The 18,225-nt window shown below is 32.7% G+C and overlaps 1 pseudogene; it reads right to left on the minus strand.

Annotated features, from left to right (window-relative positions):
* Positions 1–2,286: 2,286 nt before the first annotated feature.
* The window catches only part of LOC123917264, a 38,204-nt pseudogene continuing 22,265 nt past the window's right edge, over positions 2,287–18,225 (minus strand).

The following is an 18,225-nucleotide window of genomic DNA, read 5'->3' on the forward strand; positions in this document are numbered from 1 at the left end:
CTTCCTCTATTTTATTTGCATGAACAAGAGTTTCGCATAGAAAAATGACACCCGGTTTATACTTCCGAACGAGGTCACGTAAGGTAGGAACTGCACTCGGGTTGCCCAGGCCCCGACAGTTCCAACTGAGAATACTCATTTTTCCCGGCAGGCCTGCTTGCCAGGACCCGCCGATAAAAAATTTTGCGTTTGAGAACCATCCATGTCAGCTGCCACGTGTACTCCATGATTCTTGGAGGCTTCTACCCTTTCATTTGCATCTACCATCATCCTCTCTTCTCCTTCAATGTTGCTGACTTGGCGTGGTAAATGTGAATTAGTAATTTTCCGTTTTTTCTCCTCAATAATTATGTCAGAATCATAACCTTCCTCATTTACTCCCTTACTACATTCCTCCATCTCTCCTAATGATGTAGCCGCCCCCCATTAACTTCCTCAATTATTTTTTGTTTGTTATGTTTTGGAATTAAAGTGGAAGGATTCCTCATTAATTCTGCTAGTAAATTTTTTGAAACCTCCTTTCCCCTTTCTGCAGCATTCAAAGTGGCCTTTGATGAGCCATTAATGTCTAAACTTGTCTGTCTCTCTCCTTGATCAGGGGTTTTCCAATTTTGCCCTTCCTCCCTCAGCCACCTACCTCCTCCACCGTCCCTAGGCTTCTTTGTCTCCACCCTCATCTCCGGTCCCCAGTTTCTGGTTCCATCGTCCACCTCCGCTGAATAAAGTAGATCACAGGTATCATCGGTATGGCCTAGTAGTCCGCAATAGTAACAAAACATCCCCAACTTCTCATATTTAAAATGGACTTCATGTGTTCCTCCCCCTGGTTTCTTCAGGCGTTTTGTTTTTTTCAATGGCCTCCTTACATCAAGCATGACTCTAATCCTCATATACTTTCTCCAGAAATTTGAATTGTTTTTCGCATCGTACTCAAGGAACTCCCCCATCGATTCTGCAATTTGCTTTCCGTTCTTTTCAGACATAGCTCCCGTCGGCAAATTATGAACTTGTACCCAAAAAGGAACTGAGTACAAAGCAACTTGTTCTGGTTGTACCGCCTCCGCCATTAAACCAAGGACTAGCATATGTTTGTTGATAAACCATGGACCTCCCTTCAATACTTTTTGCACGTCCAAATGGTGATGGAATTGAATTACGAAAATTCCGGACTCCGTCGTTTTCACGGTGACTCCTCTGACGGGACGCCACACCCCAGCCATAGCAGTCTTCATGAAATCATTCCGGATAGGTCTGTCCGTGAGGAACCTTCCTGCGAAACACCATGCCGGATTTGCCTCGTTGTTCACTTCATTCGGTTCTCCAATCTCCACTTCCAGTTCTTCATCCTCCTCCTCCAACACTAAATGTTCAATGTGCTCCATAAGAGATAAAGTCTTCTTAGAAAGGATTATGAACTAAAAGGAAACAGTATCAATGTGCAAGTTTTAGGATTAAAAGTTTTGGTTTGCAAGTATAAGTCTATTTGGAAATTGTTTATAGCTATGTTGTTTCAGGTCTTCTCACTAGGGAGAGAGTATTAGCTTCTCACTAGGGAGAGAGTATTTTTCTCACTAGGGATACAAAAGATTTTAGAGCCATATTACACACTTCAACTCAAACTATAATAATCGAAAGTAAGTAAAATATTAACTGGTCTCTCCGAAATATTAATTAAGGAAACAAAAATTAATAAAACTATCTGGATTATGTAGTCAACATTTTTAAAATATAAAAAATGTTAATCTCAATATAAGAACTTGTTTTTTTTTTTTAACACTAGTTTAATTTGTTGATTAAATTTGCATGTGGAGACTTCATTTTTATGAATAAAACTCATGCTTACAATTTTCTAAATTGGTCATACTTTGCTAAATTGGTCTACATGAATTAACATATGCACAATTTCTGAAAATCTGGTAATGTTGTAAGCTGAAAGGTTTTTCTGTTGACAGTAAATAATTTTGAGACTCTAAGTTGTTTACATATTGGATGCAACAAACAAGTGACGGGAATTGTTAAAATATATGAAAATGTTTATGCTATAGTATTATTGGTTCAGTGGAAGGACAGTAAATGTTGACAGTAAATGTTTATTCTAGCTTAATTGGAAACTTGGAAATTTTACTATGATTTCTGGTATGTGTCTGCAGAATGTTGTAAGCTGAAAAGTTATCTGTTGACATATTGGATGCAACAAACAAGTGCAAACCCCTGCACCCCCAACCAAATATTATTAAAACTAAAATAAAAAAAGTTTGGGGGACTAGACTAAAACCCAAGATAACAATAGTGTAAACCAAATAAGTTAGTCAACTGCCTCATTAAAAACCTTATCAAGAAAAACCCAGTGGGATAAAACCTTGATGAAGGGAAAAAGAGTGCAGTTTAAATACAAGAACAAAAGATTATTTAAATCTAAATTCAGGAAAGACCACGCCTATTACAATGATAAACTACAAAGACATCAGAATGAACATGATTCCACCAAGTGAAACTAGAACCACGAAGTCAGAGAGAGGCGATCCTGTCAGCAAATGATTACCTTCCCTGAACACAAAAATGTACATATTCTTAAGAAGATCTAAACAATAATTAAGCCACCTATAGTAATGAGAAGAACAATGGAAATGTTTTTAAAATTCAGATTGATAAGTTAAGAATTAGGTTCCAACCACGAGAACTTCCAACACAAAGCCAAATAAACAAAATGTAAAACAAAACTATCCAGTCTAAGAATAAACAAAACACTTCACTATCAAATGATAATTATAATAATTCTCCACGGATAAAAAACAAAATGTTTAAAAGAGAAAATGTTCATGTTGCGTACCTTGCATATGCTATGATATATCATTCAACATTAGAATGCGAGACTTCCTGTTGACAAAATGGTATTAATTATTAACAAATATATAAGCATAAGGGAGTCAAGGTTCGAACTCCAATCATGACGTCCGACTTAACAATTTATACAGAGACTTGTAGATCATAATTCACTTATTTGATGTCAAACTACTTAACATAATTGCTTGGAAGAAAAAAAAAACATGTATTAAGACATAATATTTTTTGTGACATTAAGGCATGTCAACAAAAAAATCCAAGGATTAAAATCAAAAGAAGGCATAATTGCAGGGACTATTTTTATATTTAAGCCTACTAAAAAATTCCCATAAAATGAACATAGTTGGATAAGGCTAAATGCTTGAATTTACAAAATGCAACCTGATCAGTCAAATTAATATAACATGAGTAAGATCAAAATTGATTTCAAAAAATATTTAATTATGTATAATAATAGTCTTAATTCTTAAACTAACCCAAAGCAAATAAATTGGTGGATTAAAGTAAAACATACCTTGTCATCAAACAATTTTTTTACTGTTCCATTGAGGTCGCCTTCCCAATGATTTTCTTCATCAAATTGTACATTTTGAAGAATTGTTGTGTTGGTCACACCAATTGAAAAATGTTCCATTCGAGGACATCCTTTGACGACTACAACTTCCAACAACGGAAACATAATGGGGCATGGGCATGAGCAAAATACACTGAGCCTTGGTAAAGAAATTAGTTCTAGTGATTTTAAACTATAAAATTCAATCTTGTTCATCTCATTTTCTTCTTTATTGTTGATAATATCCTCAAGCCAGTTACACATTTCAATCTTCATGGTTGTAAGTTTGACAAGACTCTTTGCTGTTGAGTATGTTATCAAATTTGTCAAACCATTGCAGTCAGTTACCTCCAAGTAGGTCAAGTAATTAAAGGTAACAGAAGAAGGCATCAATTTTACTAGATTGGAACAGTGCTGAACATGAATGCTTTCAAGAAAATGCAGAACGGGGTCCATTTGAAGTCCTTCTTTGCATATACATTGAAGCTTGTCCAGGTGCCATAATTGCAACACTTGGAGTCGCGGGATAATTTGAGTTTCATTTTCAGTACTTACGAGTTGTTCACCTTTAAATATCTCCCGGAAGGAACTCCATTCGACTAATATTGTTTTCAAATTAGGGACATTTTTCAAGAACCAATATGGAAAAGTAGATTCTTCATTGTAGCATTCGCTCACACCAATGTAATTGACTTTGTTGAATTGAACCCCTGAATATTGGCTATGCAATATCATGTCAAAATATTTAAAATTCATATTCAAACTCTCCACCACATTGTTAAGTACCTGTTACAAAACCTAAATTAGAACAAAAGAAATATATTTTCCTTCTCGATTTTTCAAACAATTATTAACACATAAAAACCAATTTATTTGCCTCAACCAATATAAACGACAAGTTGAATAATTTCTCATAAATTTAATAAAATATTAAAACAAATCAATATTTGCACAAGTAAAATTTATATTCATAGCAAGGATGATACTCTCACCTCTTCAATCACAAACAAAGGTTGATACATTGAGATATTGAGCTCATCCTTTATGGCACTTTCTTGGTGTCTCAAAGGTCCTGTCCTAAATAGCTCTACTTTGGGACATCCGAACAAGTTGATTTTTTTCAATGATTTACATCGAAGAGAATGGACACCGGCGAAGAATGCCTTAAGTTTGGCCAAATAGGAAAGTTCGATGGATGTTAAATGAGGAAACACAAATTTAACCATCTTCTTTGTTCCTTCTTTGTTGCCAACAATTTCTTCAATTCCAGATTCACAAACTTTAAGACTTTGAATTTGGTTCATATCTCTAGCTACTGAGAGTGGAAAGAGGCTTTTCAAGCTTGTGCACCTCTCAACAGATACTTCACTTAAATTTTGAAACCTCATAGTGTTATGTTGGTCCTCCTTCCATACATGCTTCAGTTTTGGAAGATTAGATAGTTTTAGTTTCTTCAATCGAGTAGACTTCTTCACAAGACTTTCTTTTTCAAATTCATCTTTCATATCAAAAACTGCTTCTAATGAATCACAATCTGTGATATCTAATTCTTCCAAGTTCATTAGCACTTCTAGCAAATTTGGTTGAAAGAGCACCTCAGATAAAAAATCACATTTATGAACCACTAGATACTTCAGACTCCTAAATACATTGTGCTGAGGTCGACCATACCACAATTCTTTCAACTCTGGATATTCAGATAGTTTTAAATGCTTAAAACTACCAAATGCCACCTATGAAAACAATTGTACCAAGTTAGTTCAAACAAAATTAATTGATAAATGATAATGCATCTATTACTAATATATTAAAATCGATTACCACCAAAGTTACTAATTTATCCTTATTACTTTTATACACAGAGTCATTTCCAATTTCACTTTAATTTGATATGTCTAGAATGTTGAATTAGAGGGCGCTGGCTAGCATGGGAGACCTTGATGGGGAGACCTTGATAGGTCTCCAACGGTGGGTGAGTTAGAGAAATTGTTTTAAACCGTTAGATATTGAAGCTCCATGAATCTTATCATATACTGATAAACTGGATTTTTTATTTTTTTTTTTAAATTCATTTTCACTTTCCAGATTCTCTTTCTCCTCTCAATGTTTTCTCCTTCATGATCTTCTTTCTCCTCTCAATGATTTTAATTAGTTGGATCTTGAAAGCTAATGGAGATGAAAGTTTGAACATTGGGGATGGATGTTACAAGCTAATGGATGTGAAAGCTTAAGCATTGGTGATGGATCATAAGTTTTTCACATATTTTTTTGGTAGATTTCTCAAATTTATTTTATATGGATATATAGATATGAACATTTGATTATAATTATTTGCTATGAAAATCTGAATTAAAGGGAGATGATATCATGATATTGTGAGGAAGAAGAAGAGATGGGAAGCGAAATTGCAAAAGAGAGAATCATGGAGCTGGCGGTGGTTGTGTAGCTATTATTGGTTTTTATAATTCAAACTGTCTACTTTCTTGCTTAGTGAAAATTCGCTGGCTTAACGAATAGTATTTCATTGTTTGCAAATTTTAAGGTTTTGCAATTTTACAGTTAGTTAGTTGTCGGTTGAGTGTGTTGCACTTGCGTTAGTTAGTTTGTTATGTACGGCTGTCATTTTGTTTTAGTTAGTTAGAGAGGTTAGGTGTATGTTAGTTACTTGCTTTGCAAGGTACCTCTCATTGCTTTGTACATCTTCACCTATAAATGGTGGTTTTGTGTGTTAATAAAATTGACTCTTTCCTTTAATCAAGTTTTGTATTCTTTTCACAATTCACATTCTCTCAATTTCATTCTTTCATTCCTTCATCTTAGTTCATAGTGGTTAAGTGATTAACCCCAACAAAGTGGTATATATCTAAAGCAAGCACGATCTAAGAGATTTTGATTCAAATCTTTCACCAAGAAGAGAATCAATGGTTGCAATGATTCAACCATGGTTGGGGTGAACAATTTCCATGCGAATTTGCCCATTCTTGATGGAAAGAATTGGGATACATGGGTCACACAGATGAAAATGATATTCAATGTTCAAGAAGTGGATGAACAAGTGAATAACGTTCATGATCCATTACCAGCCAATCCAACAGAAGATCAAAGAACAACATTCAGAGATGCAAAGAGGAAAGACAACAAAGCTCTATTTCTCATTCATCAATGTGTTGATGCAAAGGTGTTTGAGAAAATTGCAGATGTTTTAACCTCCAAAGATGCTTGGGAGATTTTGCAAAAGAGTTATGGTGGAGATGCAAAGGTCAAGAAAGTGAAACTACAAGCCTTGGAAAGACAATATGAACTGTTGCATATGAAGAATGATAAGACAGTTGTAGATTACTTTACAAGGTTGGTAACTCTTACTAATCAAATGAAGAATTGTAGAAAGTAATCTTGATGAACAAGAAAAGGTCGAAAAGGTACTCAGAACTTTAAATTCAAAATTTGATCACATTGTGGTGACAATTGAAGAAACAAAAGACCCAAGTGAAGTCAAGATTGGAGACTTACAAAGCACTCTTGAAGCTCATGAATTGAAGCATGGTAAGAGAAACCATGGCAAAGAAGATGAGCAAGCTCTTTTGGTAAAGTTCAAGAAGTTTCAAAGTGATAAGAAAAAGTGGCAGAAAAAAAAAAGATTCCAAGAAAAAGAAAGATAGTGTTGAAGACAAGCCGGAATCCTCAAAGAGAGGAGGATGAGGGAAACAACAGAACTATACAAATAGATAAGATCAACATTCAATGTTACAATTGTGACAATCACTACAAGAAAAAAGTTTTTTGGTAGCGACAAATGTTGTTGAGAGAAATACAAAGTTGCTGCTAAATGTGTTTTTTGCAACAAAAAAATTATCGTTGCATGTCGTTGGCATAAGTGTCGTTGCGAAAAGTTTTGTAAGGACAATTAATATCGCTGTCATAACTAGTGTTTTTGCAACAACAAAGATCGTTGTCTTATGATGACTATTGTCACTGCAAAATGTACTTTTGTCAACAACTAAAGTCACTGTAGTCAATAACTAATTAAAGTCGCTGCAAAAATGTATTTTTGTCAACAACAAAAATCGTTACAATAAGTTATTTTTTGCCAACAATATCTTTTATACCTCAACAACAAAATTAGATATTTTTGTTATTTTTTATAAAAAAAATAGCATCATTAACTTTTTTTTGACTAAAAAATTAGCATCATTAACTTAATTTTTAGAAAATTTGTTTTTGGATATTATATATAGAGAGTCTATCTAGTGAAAACTGATAATTATTATGAAAAATGAAAACTATTAATAATAACTATCAGATTTAATTGACGCGTCAGATTACAATTCTCTCACCTACTTAAAATCCCATGTGATTCTATTTGTGAAATTAAAAAATATTCCTATATATAATATTTCCTAATTTATTTCTATAATATTTTCTAGGGCCCATTGGATTAGTCGGTCCTAGGACCGGATACCAGGTTTAAAAAAAAACAATTTTTTATTAAAAAATATACTACTATTAATAATAATACAATAAAGTTAATTACTATCAAATTTACTAAATTATCCTAAATATTCCTAATCAAATTTTAATCTTTTATTAAAAAAAAAATACCGACTATTATTTGCGATGCACCTCTCATTGCTTTGTACATCTTCACCTATAAATGGTGGTTTTGTGTGTTAATAAAATTGAGTCTTCCCATTAATCAATTTTTGTATTCTTTTCGCAATTCACATTCTCTAGATTTCATTCCTTCATCTTAGTTCATAATGGTTAAGTGATTAACCCCAACACCTTTAATGATATACGAAAAATAATCAAGTATAGTTGGCACATAGCATAACATGGCAATTTAACGATTCGTTTAGTGCGCAGGATAAAATTGCGACAGGATATGATAAGGAGCTGGATAGTGATAGAATAAGATAGTAACATGATAACAATTATCATATCATATGTTTGGTGTACAAAATGGATAACAATTTATCTTATCATTCTATATTAATTTTTTTGTTTTTTTCAGATGCAAAATATAATATTATTAAGCGCCGTACAAGAACCGGATAGAAAGAACACCATAGTCCTTGCATAAACAGATTTTTTTCTCCCCACCAACACATTAATCAATGGCAAGATGCAGAGATAAGAAAAGAAAAAATTGGAGAGGCATAAAAAGTGAAGCAAAGAGAGAGTCACAAAAAAATTGGGAATAATAAAAGATAGGAATAGAAACAACAACTTGAGAAAACGTGAAGGGGTGAGAGAGAGAAAGTGAGAGAGAGCAGCGACAGACAGCTATGTTTGTTTAGGTAAATTTATAAAAGAGAGAAACAAGAAAAGAGAGAAATATAATGGTTAATAACTACAAAAAATAAATTTCCTCTCCATATTAGGAGAGATTTGTGTGACAAGAAGTGAAATAAACAATTTTACAACAATACCCTTATTAATTTATCTCTTCTCACTTTTCTATTCATCCAAACCATATAAAATTTTTATCCAATTTCTCTTCTATCTCTCTTCTCTTTTATTTCTCTGTTCACTATTTCTCTCTTCCCTATCTCTTTGGCATAAGAGAGGTGGACTGTTGGGAGAGAAAGAGCAAGCGATAGAATGCGTGGAAGGTTTGAGTGATTTTCTATCGGTTGCTAACTCACAAAAAATTAAGGATAAGAATAACAAAAAGTTGATAAGATAAGATAAGATTAGAAATAGGATTAATTTATCATTTCCTATTAGTGCACCAAACATCAAATTTAATTAGGATATGATAGCATTATCCTATTCTGTACACCAAACGGGTCTAACGATTTAAAACAATTTCTCTAACTCACCCACCGTGGGAGACCTAGGAAACGTCTCCCAAGCTACTGAGAGACGAACTGATCAGTGTAGTAGAATGAAGATTATTGCTATGTACCACTTCTACAATATACAATTAAAATCTCAAATAGTTAATTTTTCCACAAAAGGAAAAGAAATAGTCATGGATTCTCCAACATCTCCTCAAGTTGGTGTATAGATATCTATCATGACATATAAATAAGTTTGCCAACCAATCTATAGTATCAACCGGAACACTATTGATAAGAGACTACTTAATATTCATCCGGTCCTTTTTATAAGAAACACTTTGAGAAAAAAAATTGGTCGTTTTTATAAGAAACTTTGACAAATTTTCAAATATTTTAAATATTAAAAATAAGTAAATTAGTTGAATTAAAATTAATTAAATAAGGGTATTCATGAAATAATTTTAAATTTATAAGAGTATTAAATGAAAATAATTATTTTCAATATGTTTTTTTGTGGGTCATGCTAACCGGTGCCCCCGGGGCACTGGTTAAGGAAACAAAAAAAAGAAATTTTAAAATTGAAAATAACACTTTTTAGACTTCGAGGCGTTGACTGCACAAATTTTAATATGATATTACTATATTTAGTTCCTTAAACAGTGCCCCCGGGGCACTGTTTAGCATTTTCCTTTTTTTGTTCTTTGTAATTTTTTCAAAATATTCCTTATAAAAAGGATTCTAAGGAGTATCATCTTGAACATCATTAATCTTCTGACATATGATAAAATAAGCAAATTTAAAAATTTGTGTGCAACTAACATTATCAAATCCTTCTATTTTTTAGTCCGAGGTAGTCCAAGGACAAAATCCACACTAAGGGGGTGTATTGGATTAGGATTTTGATGGACAATTTTAACAAAATAAATCTTGAAGATTTTAAAAGATTTTATAGGATTGTATAGACTTTTAAGACTTTTTAAAATACTTTTTTACAATCAGGATTTTCCAATTTGGATTTTAAAAGACTTTAATGGATTTTATAATACAGATTTTTAAGATTTCAACTGATTTTATGAATTTTTAATATTGAAAAAAACTTTCCATTCTTGGTGAAAAAGAAAAAGAAGTGAATGAAAAAAAAAATTAAGGTTGCCACACCAATGACTAATTAACGTGAAAAAAAACAAGTACATCCCTTCCTTTGATTTGGAGATACAGGGAAAAAAAAATTATGAATGGATCATAGATTCATAATATATAGGAAAGAAAGAAAGAAAAACAACAATAAATTGAAAAAATTAAAATCGATCATAGATTCATAATGTATAATAAAGAAAGAAAACAACAATGAATTGAAAAAATTAAAATCGATGGCCAATAATATATATAAACAATATTGAGTACAGTTGAATGATAATTAACGTGAAAAAAAACAAGTACATCCCTTCCTTTGATTTGGAGATACAGGGAAAAAAAAATTATGAATGGATCATAGATTCATAATATATAAGAAAGAAAGAAAGAAAGAAAGAAAAACAACAATAAATTGAAAAAATTAAAATCGATCATAGATTCATAATGTATAAGAAAGAAAGAAAACAACAATGAATTGAAAAAATTAAAATCGATGGGCAATAATATATATAAACAATATTGAGTACACTTGTATGCATGTCCATTGTCATTCAAAAGAAATCACCATGAAGAAATTTGAAAGAGATTGAACGGGAGTTGATGGTGAAAAGAAAATCAGAATATTGATAATGTTCTATTCTGTAGATAGAAAAAAAAAGTCTTGAAATATTATAAAAAGTCTCATGGGTTTTGGTGAGATTGTTGGAGGAGTGTTTTGTGTGTATTTTCAACTAAAAAGTCCATCAAAATCCATTGCAAAGAAGAATCCATCAAAATCCATAGACTTTTGAATACCAATAGATATTTTAAAAGTGGTAAGAAATCTCAATTGAATACCAACAGATTTTGTTGCCTTGAAAAAAAAATCTTAATTGTCTTAATTGAATACCACAAGATTTATTTAACTTTTCTAAAAGTCTTGATTGAATACCACAAGATTTTTTTATCATAAAAAAGTCTTTTAAAATCCTATGAAATCCTAATCCAATACACCCCCTAAGATATTCCCAAGGTGGCTTAGGAACTTGGAATGGCATGTATAATCCCATATTTCCAATCTTGGCACAATCCAAGTGGCAAATCATGCATATTAGAACATGGATGTTAACGTCTTTATCTAGGTTTGGCTAATACTCTCTCCGTCCCATTTTATAAGTTACAGTTTGACTAAATGACACTATTTACTTATCTTGTTTTGACCATATTTTTTTAATAATATATAAATTTAAATATTAGCATATAAGATTTTTTTTTATTTGTTTTGATGATTGTTTTCCAAATATCAAATTTTTATAATTTTTACTAATAGATAATTAAAAATATTAGTGATCAACATTGTGCGTTGACATACTTACAGTAGTCAAAGTAGTTCTTATATTTTGGGATAAAGGGAGTATAATTTTTCATTGGCAAAGGCCACAATTTTGTGTCATCCAAAGTGAACTGATAATCCAAATGGCATCATCACGCATTCATCTGTTGCGCTCAATCATGATTTGACGGTACCCGGTATTTTTTTCCCAAGCCTTGATCTTGCTTCTTCCTTCACCCAATTTTAGTTTTTATTTTATTTTGTTTTAAGAGCCTCTTTATTAAGGAATTAAAGACACCTTGTGGGGAATTGAATCCATTATAAACCTTTACATATCATAAAATTATTTATTTTATTTGTTGTGTAAATCTTAATTATATTTATTAATTATCTCTTAATTTTTTATTTATCGGTTTAATTTTAACGTTGTGAAATATGATTCTTTTTCTTTTTAATGTTAGCTACACAGATAAATGACTACTTTTGATATTGTTAATACTATTTATCAAGGTTTTAAATTGCATTCTGCATTCGCAATTGCTGCCGCAGTATTGCTGATGCGATAGCCTCCGCAACCGCATCGCACCACAATTGCGGTATGATCTTAATTCACGTGTACGACTGTATCATAACCGCATCAGAAGCCGCATCAGACGTTTTCAGCGATATTCGTTCAAATTTTCTCACCAAAAAATAAAATTTATGAACTTCAAATCATAATTTGTGTCAAATCTAATGAAAAATCTTAATTTTAATGATCTCTCATCCGTGTATTTTAAGAATATTCAAATTAGTGTTTATGGAATAGACTAGACTATACAATGATGGATAAAAAGTGTAGTTACATAGTAGTTTCATTATATATAGCTTGTAAAATTTCAAAATGATTTCACGCCACAATAGCCGCATTGCGCGCTGCAGCATCCACAATGAACGCATTCGCAACATCTGTGACCGCGACCGCAACCACATCCACGACCGCAACCGCAATTTTAAACCTTGCTATTTATATATCATGAGAAAGATCACAATTGCTTTTAAGCACTATTTAATTATATAGTAATATTGTAGACTGCAATTTTCCACCTTCAAAATGATCATGATCTAGATAGTCTTAAACTAACCCAAAGAAAATAAAGTGGTAGATTAAAGTAAAACATACCTTGTCATCAAACAATTTCTTTACTGTTCCATTGAGGTCGCCTTCCCAGTGGTTTTCTTCATCAAATTGTACATTTTCAAGAATTGTTGTGTTGGTCACACCAAATGAAAAATGTTCCATTCGAGGGCATCCTTTGACGACTACAACTTCCAGCAACGGAAACATAACGGGGCACGTGCATGAGCAAAAGAGACAGAGTTTTGGTAAAGCAACAAGTTCTAGATATTGTAAACTGGAAAATTCAATCTTATTCATCTCATCTTCTTCTTTTCCGTTGACCACTTCCTCAAGACAATTACACATTTTAATCTTCATGGTTGTGAGTTTGACAAGACTCTTTGCTGTTGAGTATGTTATCAAATTTGTCAAACCATTGCAGTTAGTTACCTCCATGTAGGTCAAGTAATTAAAGGTAACAGAAGAAGGCACCAATTTCATAAGACTGGAACAGTGCCGAACATAAATGGTTTCAAGAAAATGTAGAATGGGGTCCATTTGAAGTCCTTCTTTGCATATACATTGAAGCTTGTCCATGTACCATAATTCCAACTCTTTGAGTCGCGGGATAATTTGAGTTTCCATTTCCGTACTTATGGCTTGTTCGCCTTGAAATATCTCCCTGAAGGAACTCCATTGGACTAGCATGCTTTCTAAATTAGGAACATTTTTCAAGAACCAATGTGGAAAAGTAGCTTCTTCATTGTAGAATTCACCCACACCAATGTGTGTGACTTTGTTGAATTGAACCTCTGAATATTGGCTATGCAATATCATGTCAAAATATTTCATATTCATGAACAAACTCTCCACAGTGTTAAATACCTGTTGCCAAACCTAAATTAGAACTAAAGATATCTATAATTTCAAACAATTCATTGGAAACATTCTATCTTATGCTAAGTAAAATCTATATTCATAGCAAGAATGATATTTTATGCTACCCTTACCTCTTCAATCACGAACAAAGGTTGATATGTTGTGATATTGAGCTCATCATTTCTGGCACTCACTTGCTGACTCAAAGGCTCTGCCTTAAATAGCTCAATTTCTGGACATCTGAACAAGTTGATCGTTTTCAATGATTTACATTGAAGAGAATGGACTCCGAAAAAGAATGTCTTTAGTTTGGCCAAATGGTGAAGTCTAATGGATGTTAAATTAGGAAACACAAATTCAACTATCTCATCCACTCCTTCCTCCCTGCCAACAATTTCTTCAATCCCACATGAATTCACTTCAAGTGTTTGAATTTGGTTCATATCTCTAGCTACTGAGAGCGGAAACAGGCTTTTCAAACTTGGACACTCCTCAACAGACACTTCAATTAAATTTTGAAACCCCATAGTGCTATGTTGGTCCTCCTTCCATACATGCTTCAGTTTTGGAAGATTAGATAGTGTTAATTTCTTCAATTGAGTAGAATTCTTCACAAGAATTTCTTTTTCAAATTCACCACCTTTCATATCAAAAACTGCTTCTAATGAATCACAATATGTGATATCTAATTCTTCCAAGTTCATTAGCACTTCTAGCAAATTTGGTTGAAAGAGCACATCAGATAAAAAATCACATTTATGAACCACTAGATACTTCAGACTCCTAAATACATTGTGCTGAGGTTGACCATACCACAATCCTTTCAACTCTGGATATCGAGACAGTTTTAATTGCTTAAAACCACCAAACTGTGAAAACCAAAGTAATTGATAAATTATAATGCATTTACTAATACATTTCACAATTTCACAATTTTATACTTTACCTAAGTTGGTAAATTCAGTTGGTAAATTTTGTACTCAACAATTTATTCATAAATTCTTTGATTTATATAAAAAAAAGTGTGTATGGTACATATTCTGCTACAACAAAATGATTCTAATGGAGACCTTGTCATCATCATCATCAAATAAAAGTGATGTATTTAGGGTTTTGGATTGACTTATTTGATCTAAAAAACAGTCATAGCTTATTATTCATAAACTATTCGCCGTTCATCTTGTTTGGAGAACTCGATGAAATAATAGCTATTGAGTCCACTTCGATATCACACATATTTGAGTCAAAAGTTCCTACTTATACAAAAATAATTTAAATATATTTTATATTTTGCTATAAAAATAGCTTATAAACAAGCACTTATCATGATAAGCAGTATTTGTTATGGAGTTTTGAAAGAGCCGATTTGTTTTATCTACACAGAGCTATGAAGCCTGGATACAACACGATACCGATACGATATGATACTGATACGCCGATACGGGAATTTTTTTTAAATTCTCGATACGATACTGCTGTGCCCGTGATACATTATTTAAAATTTAAATTTAAAATTAAATATATAAATGCACAATATATAAACATAATTAAAATCAATAATTTTAATAATAATAATTTTTTAAAAAAAAGCAAAAAAACTATTATTATTATTATTTTTATAGAGAAAAACCAATACCTCATTGTATAAGGAGTACAAAACAAGCCAATAAACTTGCATTAGAACAAAACAGTTTGAGGGATAACATACAAGGGCTCCTGACTAAAGACACATAATAGCTAAAAATAACAATAACACCAATATAGGAATGAGAAAATAAAATTATACACATTTTCTCTTCTCCTTCCAATTTATTTATTTATTTGTTATTCACTCTTCTTTTTAAACTTGAAAAGAAAAGAAAAAAAATAATAATAAAAAACTACTGCATACGTATCGCGTACGTGTCAGACTAAAATCAAGCCGTATGGGCACATATCAAACCAAAATCAAGCCTTATCGGCACGTATCGGACCAAAATCAAGTCATATCGAACACGTATCGGATATTATTTTTTTATTTAAAAATAATGATTTAACCGATATTTCTCCAATACGCGTATCAGGACATATCAAAGGCGTATCGGTATTGGGTGTGTATCGGACACGATTCTTCATCATTTTTGAAGTATCGGAACTTCACAGACACAGAGTCATTGCCAATTTCACTTTAATTTGATATCTCTTTAATGTTTAATTAGAGGGCGTTGGCTAGCATGGGAGACCTTGATAGGTCGACCACGGTGGGTGAGTTAGAGAAATTGTTTTAAACAGTTAGATATTGAAGTTCCATGAATCTTATCATATGATGATAACACTGGATTTTTTTTAATTCATTTTTACTTTCTAGATTCTCTTTCTCCTTCACGATCTTCTTTCCCTTTCGGACCAATATTCTCTACCTTTTACGCGGGAAAGGCAGGTGACTTTAGGCCACTGTCCTACGTTTGATCAATCATATGTACTACAACTTGCCACATGTCCTTCTCTTTAAAAATGGATGCTTCTGAACAAAAAAATAAACTGCTACCACCAAACTCTCCAACACTTACGTTTCTCCAACCGTCGCCGAGTTACACTCCGTCAACGCCAACCTCCGTCAACTCCGACCACCGCCACTGCCTTGTTTCTAACCACCGTCGCTATCTCCTTTCTAATCGCCTGCAACCGACTTTAAATCTTCACTTCACAATTTGAATCCACAATCCCTTCAACACAAGTTTAAATTAGCAACTAAAACCCCCAATTAACTTTTTGATAAGCAAACCCCCAATTAACTTGATCTGGAAATTTAAAATGGTTGTGGTGGTTGGATCTACAATCGTAGCATGGTTAAAAATGAGATGGCGGCGGTGTTGATGTAGCTGCGGTGTTTAGAAACGATATAGTGGTGGCGGTGGTGGTCGGAGTTGATAGCTATTGTCGAATTTTTCGGTGGCCCGGTGGCTGGCTTTTAAAAATGGCAGCCGGTGGAGTGGGAGAGAAGGTAGGAGAAGATGATTTCCGTGCTTACCTTTTTTTTTTCCCTTCTTTTCAATATCTTTTGAAGAAATAATGACACGTGGCACATGATTGATCTAAGGGCTCATAAGCATTGAAAGTCACCTACCTTTAATGGGCTAAAGTTAGAGAATATTGGTCCATCTTCTTTCTCATCAAACAAAACAACCCAGATCTGACATCCTGAATTATTCTATTGTTTATATTGGTTGTGTTCTTTCTTTTAATATTTCACTATTTAATTGTTGAAAGATTTTTTTTATTTTTTGGGATTTTAATGAGTTGGATCTTGAAAGCTATTGGATGTTATAAAGCTAATGGATGTGAAAGTTTAAGCATTGGCCATGGATCATAAGTTTTTCTCAGATTTTTTTGGTAGATTTCTCAAATTTATTTTATATGGATATATAGATATGAACATTTGATTATAATTATTTTCTATAAAAATCTGAACTAAAGGGATATGATAATATGATATTGTGAGGAGGAAGAAGAAGAGATGGGAAGTGAAATTGCAAAAGAGAGAAACATGGAGCTGGTGGTGATTGTGTAGCTACGTCCTTCATTATAATAAAGTATAGTTGGCACACAGCATAACATGGCAATCTAACGGTTTAAAATAATTTCACTCACTTGGGATGCTAGCCATAGCCGAATTGAGTGTAGTAGAATGATGATTATTTCTATGTGTCAATTTGCAATATACTTTTAAAATCTCAAATAGTTAATTTTTTCACATGGAAAAGAAATACTCATGGATTCTCCAACACCCCCCTCAAGTTGGTGTATAGATATTTATCATGCACAACTTGCTTATCAAAAGCTCAAATGTGGGTCTTGCCAAGCATTTTCTCAAGATATACACAATTTGCTTACCAGTACTAGTCACAAAAGGTAGACATATGATTTCGACATCTATTTTCTCTTTACAAAATGCTAGTCAATCTCAATATTTTTTATTCTTTCATGTTGAACTAGGTTATGAGTTATGCTAATGATAGCTTTACTATTAGAATATAATTTCAACTGGAGCTTACTTTCATCTTGAGTTCTTCTACGACTTTGTGGATCCATAATCCTTCACAAATACCTTGAGTTGTAGCTCTAAACTCGGATTTTGCACTACTTCTTGCTATACAACTCATTGTTTCTTTCTCCTTCATGTTAGAGATTACCCCAAACATAGGTACAATGATCTTCGGTCTGTGACTGAACCTACTCAATCAACATCAGTTAAGATAGAAAGATTGCTTTCATTAGTATTTTAAAATATTAGGCCATTTGCTGGATTTGCCTTCAGAAGTATCCTATAAACTGCCTCAAGATGTTCCTTAAAAGGAAAATGCATAAACTAACCTACTACGTACTAATTGCAAAGCGATGTCATATCCGGTGTGTGACACATAAATAAGTATCAACGGGAACACTATTGATAAGAGACTACTTTGTTGGAACAAAATTGGTTCTAAAGCCCTAAGTAAAATTATAAGTTTTGATGATAACAATAAGTATTAAAATGCGCAATTGGTAGTACTGACATTTAATCCAAGTGTGCAGGATCTTATAAGCAAATTCTGATATTCCTAAGTTCTTGTGTAAAGAAACAAGTTCTGAAGGGATTCAG

The sequence above is a fragment of the Trifolium pratense genome, linkage group LG3 (assembly GCF_020283565.1).
Source record: "Trifolium pratense cultivar HEN17-A07 linkage group LG3, ARS_RC_1.1, whole genome shotgun sequence".
NCBI lineage: Eukaryota > Viridiplantae > Streptophyta > Magnoliopsida > Fabales > Fabaceae > Trifolium > Trifolium pratense.